The sequence below is a fragment of the Orycteropus afer genome, unplaced genomic scaffold (genome assembly GCF_000298275.1).
Source record: "Orycteropus afer afer isolate SDZICR_OR568_19922 unplaced genomic scaffold, OryAfe1.0 scaffold00028, whole genome shotgun sequence".
In the NCBI taxonomy this organism is placed as follows: Eukaryota; Metazoa; Chordata; class Mammalia; order Tubulidentata; family Orycteropodidae; genus Orycteropus; species Orycteropus afer.
This window is the reverse complement of record NW_006921615.1, coordinates 3,065,694-3,072,893: the sequence shown is the minus strand read 5'-3', so window position 1 is coordinate 3,072,893 and position 7,200 is coordinate 3,065,694.

Sequence of the window (7,200 nt, the reverse complement as noted above, 5' to 3'; positions counted from 1 at the left end):
CTGCGATGATGGGCTCAAGTATAGCAGGGATTATGGGGCTGGTGCGGGATCGGGCAGTGTTTCGTTCTGCTGTGCATGGGGTCGCTATGAGTCGGAAACACCTCGACGGCACTTAACAACAACAACAATGAAATAAATGCTGGGAAAAGTGACATGTGACCAAGAAGATTTTCTATGCCTAGTGGAGAAGCCCCTTTCTTTTCAGAGAGTGGGTGGATTTAAAATTCTAACATCTTTCATCACCAAAAAGCATAAGCCATGCATCATCTTTAATTTTTTTTTTTCTGGCAATGAGATGGGAACTGAGTTGAATCTGACAGGTACTTCAACTAAATTGTGTCTGGAATTACTTTCTTAGTGTGGATTAGCAGCAGATTCTATGCTGTGAGACACTTTATAATAGTTATAATCACAATTTCTACACACCTATGATGAAGTACGTATTATACAAAGCACTATATAAACATTATTTTAAAAACTGTATTGTTTTGTTGATTTGAGAATTTGCACACAAAACACACACCAATTCAATAGTTTCTACATGCACAATTTAGGGACATTGATTACATTCTTTGAGTTGTTCAACCATTCTCACCCTCCTTTTCTGGATTTCTTCTTTGTCTTTGGTTTTGGAAAGCTTGATTATAATATGTCTTAGTGAATCTCTTTTGGGGTTCATTGAAGTTTTTGAATGCATAAATTCTCGTGTTTCATTATATTAGGGAAGTTCTCTTTCAATAAATTTTCAAGAATTTTCTCTGTCATCTTCTCTCTTTCTGTTCCAGAATTCTGATCACATGGAAGTAATTCCTCTTGATGGTGTCCCACATAAACTTTAAGCTTTCTTTTTGTTGTTCTTTTTTTTCTGATTGTTTCCTTAACAAAGTATTATTGAGAGATTTGTCTTCAGTCTTGCTAATTCTGTCTTTCATTGATATAATTACTCCTTTGCTCTTTCAATGTGTTACCTATTTTGGAAATGATAGTATTAGTCTTATGGATTTCTATTTGCTGTTTTTGTATGGCTTCTAATTTTTCACTTATTTTTTCAGTTTGTTCTTGTATAGGTTTCCTAAATTTTTCAAAAGTTTTGTCTCTGTTTTCCTTAATTTTGTCAATGTTTTCCTTGATCTGTCTCAATCCATTGAAGGTGTCTAAATATAATTCTTCTGAATTTCTTATCAGGTAATTCCAATGCCACTTCTTCTTCAGTGATGTTTTATGGTGTTTTGTTTGTACTACTTTATGTTGCTTCTTTATGTGAACTGAGATTGTCAGTTGTCTCTGAGACATTATGATGTTGTATTTGCATTTAATTGGTGATTGCATGTTAGTGTTATTCAAACAGTTTTTTTTTTTCTTTATTTTGTTTTGACATATCTGAGTGAGTGAGACTGGTGTGTTACTCTATTCACTAGTTTGGTACCCACTTTGGTACTCACTACCTGTCTTCTGGTCGGTGTGATAGAGGATAAGAATGTGTGCACAGATCTCTGTTTGCTGTTCATGTACAGAAGTTGAGGGTAGGTTGAGCTGGTATTGGCAGCCATTTATCATTGATCAGTTGGTGCAGAAGCAGGTAGTGGTCCCCACCAAGTGTGGAGGGGAGCAGGAAGTGTGGATGTGGTTGGGCCTGTGGTCACAGTTACTTTCTGATTGTCAGCCACCTGTGTAGGTGCCTGTGCAGTTAGCGAGAGCCAATTATCAAATTTCTGCCCAATCAGAAGGCCACTTGCAATTATTCAAAATGGCCACACCATCAGGTCAGCCAATATTGCATAGCTCCATTTGTCTCCTTAGTCACCGTTTCATTCAATTTCTTCTACTGGTCAGTACTTAATTCACTTCTTTATTCTTCCCTTTGAAGCTCAGGATTCCAGGATTATCACTGTATTTGTTTTAATTGGTTTCTCATTTCTTTAATGTAGGTAGTTTGTCCGTCTCTTCTGCCATTTTGCTGGAAGTCCTCTCTCAATCCTCCTTTTCTATTTTTTTCCTCCCCAATTGACGTACGTTAACTATCTCTAAGGTTCCTGTCTAATCTTTCAAGTTGCTGTTATCAATATGGCCCATATAGATAGCTCTTAAAAGAGCATGATGCTTAAGACAGACATTTTTTACTAGTTAAGCTAAACAGTTAAGTAAACAGTAGTTTTATTATTTCATTTTAAGAAGACATCAAGGGATTTTTTGGTTTCAGGTTTAAAGATTATCTTAGGGCAATTGTTTCAAGGGTTCATCCAACCTCCATGGCTTTAAGAAGTCTGGAGGCCATGAGAATTTGAAATTCTGTTCTATCATTTTCCCCTTTTGATCAGAATTCTTCTACAGAATCTTTGGTCAAAATTTTCAGTAAAGGTAGCCAGGCACCATCCAGTTCTTCTGGCCTCATGGCAAAGGAGGCAATTGTTCATGGAGATAAGTAGCTACACATTTCATATTTTCTAGCTATTCCTGATTCTTCTTTGACACAGAGGCCATTTATGGTTTGGATGGTTGCTTCCAAGTAAATACTATTTTTAAACAGTATTTCTAAAAATAGTGTGAAAAATGGTATCTCCATTTTGTGAATAAGGAAACTTGGGATCCAGAAAGATTTACTCCAAAAAGATGCCAAAAATTGGGTGGAGAGGAGTTTCTGTTTCAGATGAGTCTGACTCTGAAGACCCTCTCTCCTTTCACCACACCAGGCGATAATGAACAAATGCTTATCATTAAAACTTATTCTTAAACAGAAAAGGAAAAAGATGCTTAAGTAGAAATTTAAAAAAGGTGATATTTTAACATATCTTCTATATCCATTGGTAGGAAACAATTATCACTGGGTAGTTTCACATTTCTGTGTGGTCTGAGGATATTTGAATAGATAGCTCTAGAAGCTAGATCTAGTGTCTTCATAACACAGACAGTGCTGGGGAGATTTTGAGACATGCAGCCCTATCCTTGTTGCTTTTCTTTGGAAGAGATTTTTTTTACATTTGAAGGTAAATAAGTACTGTGTATATCTCTCTCTCTCCCCTCTTGAAGCCAATAAAAAGCTTAGTCTCCTTATTTATGTTAGGAGTTCCTTTCCCGTAATGCAATCCTACTGCATGTGCAGGTAAACATTTGCCCCTGTAAGGACTGGAGTGTAGGGAACCAGAACCAACATGCTGCTTTTGTCTTGAGTAATAAACTATTTGTGTCTCTGAACAAAGGTCTGATGTCTTTTGTTTGGCTAAACCAAACCAAACACACTGCCATTGAGTCAATTCCAACTCATAGTGACCCCCATTGGGTTTGTAAGGCTGAAAATTTTTACAGAAGTAGATTGCCTCATCTTTCTCCCACAGATGAGCTGTTGGGTTTGAACCAATGACCTTCTGGTTAGTAGCTAAATGTCTTACCCACTGTGCCACCAGAGCTCCTTTCTGTCAGTATATACAAGTTATATATGCATACAGCAAGCAGTGTAACCTCAGAATCTTCCCAGTTTCACAACTAACACCACTGGTTCTCAAAGTGGGTTCCTGGATCAACAGCATCAACATCACCTGGGAACTTGCTAGAAATGCCAATTCTTGGGCTCAAGTCAAGACCTACTGAATCAGAAACTTGAGGAGAGACTTAGCAATTTAAGCTGAAATATAATTTTTTCATATAGTTCTAGTGATAGTAATTCTATTTGATGGTACTCTGCTAACATAAATTCATTTTGAAAGAACACCCAACTGATCTGTTTCTAAAAGGTTTTGGATTTCTTGGGAGAAATCAATCCTACATGATCAATGCTTTTTAAAAAATTCTCTAATGTGCACAAACTCATGCCCATTGATTTAGTGCAATGCAGAACAGCTTCCTCAATTCCAAATAATATATTATGTAGTTGACCCAAAAATACTAATCAAACTTGAGCATATATGAAAATGAAAAGCCCATTTTGTATACTGTCCCTAAGTACAAATATGCCTTGCTTATAAAAACATGATTATTGACTTTTTAAAAATTATGCTTACTCATCATAACAAAAAACAGTATATATGTAAAAAAAATATTTAAAAAAAAACTATAAAGTGACTAACAACTGTTCTATGGAATATTTTTTTTACCAAAATAAACAAATAAATAAAATAAACAAATGAATAGTACAATATCAGATATCTAGTTTTACTGACAATATGGTATTTCTGTAAACTAAATCTGGTAGAGCACGGTGGCTAAGGCACTTGACTGCTAAACAGAAGGCTGGCAGTTCAAACCCACCACCCACTCCCCGGAAGGAAGATGGGGCAATCTACTTCTGTAGTGATACTGCCTTGGAAACCCAAGGAGGGGTCACTATGAGTTGGGGCCGACTCTACGGCACATAACAACAACAACAACAACAAATTAAATTATAATCTATAGAAATACCATACCATCATTAAAACAGATACCTGATATTGTCCTATTCATTGTTTATTTTATTTATTTGTTTATTTTGATAAAAAAATATTCCATAGAACAGTTGTTAATAGTTTTATAGATTTTATTCAATATATCCTCCACTGTATGTATTGCAAATGTTTATTGCTTTTTACTATTTTGTTACAAATATTTACACAGTGGAAAATAATTTAATAAGAAATCAATCAATGTTTAATTACAAATAATAGCTTTTTTATGTATCAGTAAAACTGAGTCACACTATTAAAAGGAAAAATTATCTCACTTGTAATAGGAATAAAAAGTAGTCTATGGTTAAATTAAATGATAAAGAGCAAAATTAAATAATAATAAGAGAAAATAACCAGGAAGCAGAACCAGTATGAAGAAATCATGAAAGTGAAGCAGATTAAGGAGATGTCAATAAATCAGGACAATAAAGCATGCTGCAGGATAGAAGTCTTGATATTGTACAGATGTCAATTCTCCTTGAAATTAATGTGCAGCTTCATAGAATCCCCTCAAAAGTGAAACTTGGCTAAATGATTCTAAAATTTACCTGAATGTATGTATGTATAAGAACAGGAAAAAAAAAATAGAACAAAACTATGCTAAGTGTATAAAAAAAGATCAATGAACAGGGCTAGGTCTGCATGATAATAATGATAGTAAGTAACCTTATTATAAAATTAGTAATCATATTACCAAAGTTACAATCTCATAATAATCTAAACAGAGTGGCACTGGTTTGGGAACAGATAATTTAATGGAACAGAATAGAAGGTTCAAAAACAACTTTAAACATAAACATTAAAGTTGTATTTGAAGAATGTGATATTTCAAATAAGGAGAGAAAGACAAATTCTGAGCATTTTTTTAGCTTCATAATTAAGTGTAATTTGAAGAATTTCCTCAGAGGCACCCTCAGGTTTGTGGCTCTTTCCAGTAGCCAAAGAGAATCCACATTAACTTTGCACACAGATTGTTTGATATGGTCAGGAACCAGCTTGAAACATTTCTAAGATACAGGGGCAGTCTGGAACTGATTGAGACTGCAGCTGTGTAGACTATCCTGTCTGTATTGAGTGCAGACAATCCAGTACCAGGTGGACTGATGAAGGCAATTTTCAAAAAAACATTTAATTCACTTCAACCATCATTGCCATCAGGAAGAGAAAAAAGGCCAATGAAATGTGTACTTCTCCATGCTAAGGATGTTAAGTATATCTCAGGTGCAGTGAAAGAATCTGTGGTACATAATGAAACATTATGAGGTTCTATGAGAAAAACATAATTCATAATTATATTAAGGAATGTTCAAGGTCGGTAAAGAACTGATGAGTTTCAAAAGTGTCTACGATAAAATTTGATCAAAGACAGCAGGACAATTAAAATAAAGTGCAGTAAGTTACAGTTCCTATAATTTTAGCTAAAAATAATGAGACTCCAGTTACAGGGATATAATACAGGAATGCTTAGTTCCAGTCAGCAACATACTCTTTGCTGGTGAAGAGAGATGAGATGAGATTAGATAAACTGATGATGAATATGTGTCTATATTCTAAAACAGGTGTCCATAAACTTCAAATTTTGCTTTCTATTGATGGTGCTTATTTCAGAGTTCCTAATCCAGAAGCCATGGTTGAAACCTACTTTACAAACAAACTGTTTAGGATGGTTTACTATTTTACCAAAACTCCAGAGATTCCACATTTGGATTTGTTTTTAAATTCATTTATAAAAATTAGAAGACTTAGCAGCACTAGGAACATACTTCCCTATGGATGCTCTCAGTTGGGCTCTTGAAGTGGGATGCTTACAAAGTCAGCCACATGCCCTGTTGCTCTCCTTAGCCTTGCTAATTTTTTAGTCCCCAGAACACTCACTTGAGGCACTTGAACTTGCAGTATCCTTTTGGTTCACTTATTTTTCACATTCCAAGAGATGAGTTAACCTTTACATCATTATCATGCTGTGGTGCAACATGTATAAATCTTTACCCTCTGCTTCATGCAGGAAGTTTAGAATAACATCTTCCTAAAAGGACATGCTCTACAGTAGGTTGCTTGGATTTGAATCTCAGTTCCATCACTTGTTAATTCTATGACTTATAGAGCTTAACATTCCCAAGACGACAGCTATTCTTGCCTGCACACTACCAGTATCAAATAAAGAAATTATTTTTAATACCTTCTGCATAGTGACTCACAAGATGTAAATAATCAATAAATATCATTTAATACTGGAAGTTGTCTTTTAAATATATATTTGCCTCTATTCTGCAGAATATAATACTTTATTCTGCACTACATTTTTTCACTTGAATTATTTTCTGAAATAATATGATATCACCACTTCTGTTTCATTATGTTTCTTTTCCTTTTTTTCCTTCATTTGTGTGGTAAAGCTTTTCCCTTGCCTTTATTTGCAAATAGTATATGCTCATGTTTAAGGTGAACTTTTATACAAAGCACACAGATAGATGTTGCTTTCTGAGACATTCTAAGAAGGTTTATTTATTTATTTATATTTTGAAAATCTACTTATTTATTTATTATTGTGGTGAAAACACACAACAAGACATTTGCCAATATAACAACTTCCCCATTTATAGCTCAGGGATATTGATGACATGTTTCATGTTGTGCCACCATTATTGTTACCATTTTCCAAAATATTCCACCATTATTAGTCTAAACTCAACTCCCCACAAACAAATCCTTCCCTGGTACCCACTAATAATCTTTGGTGTATATATATATAATATATATATATATGTATATGTATATGTATATG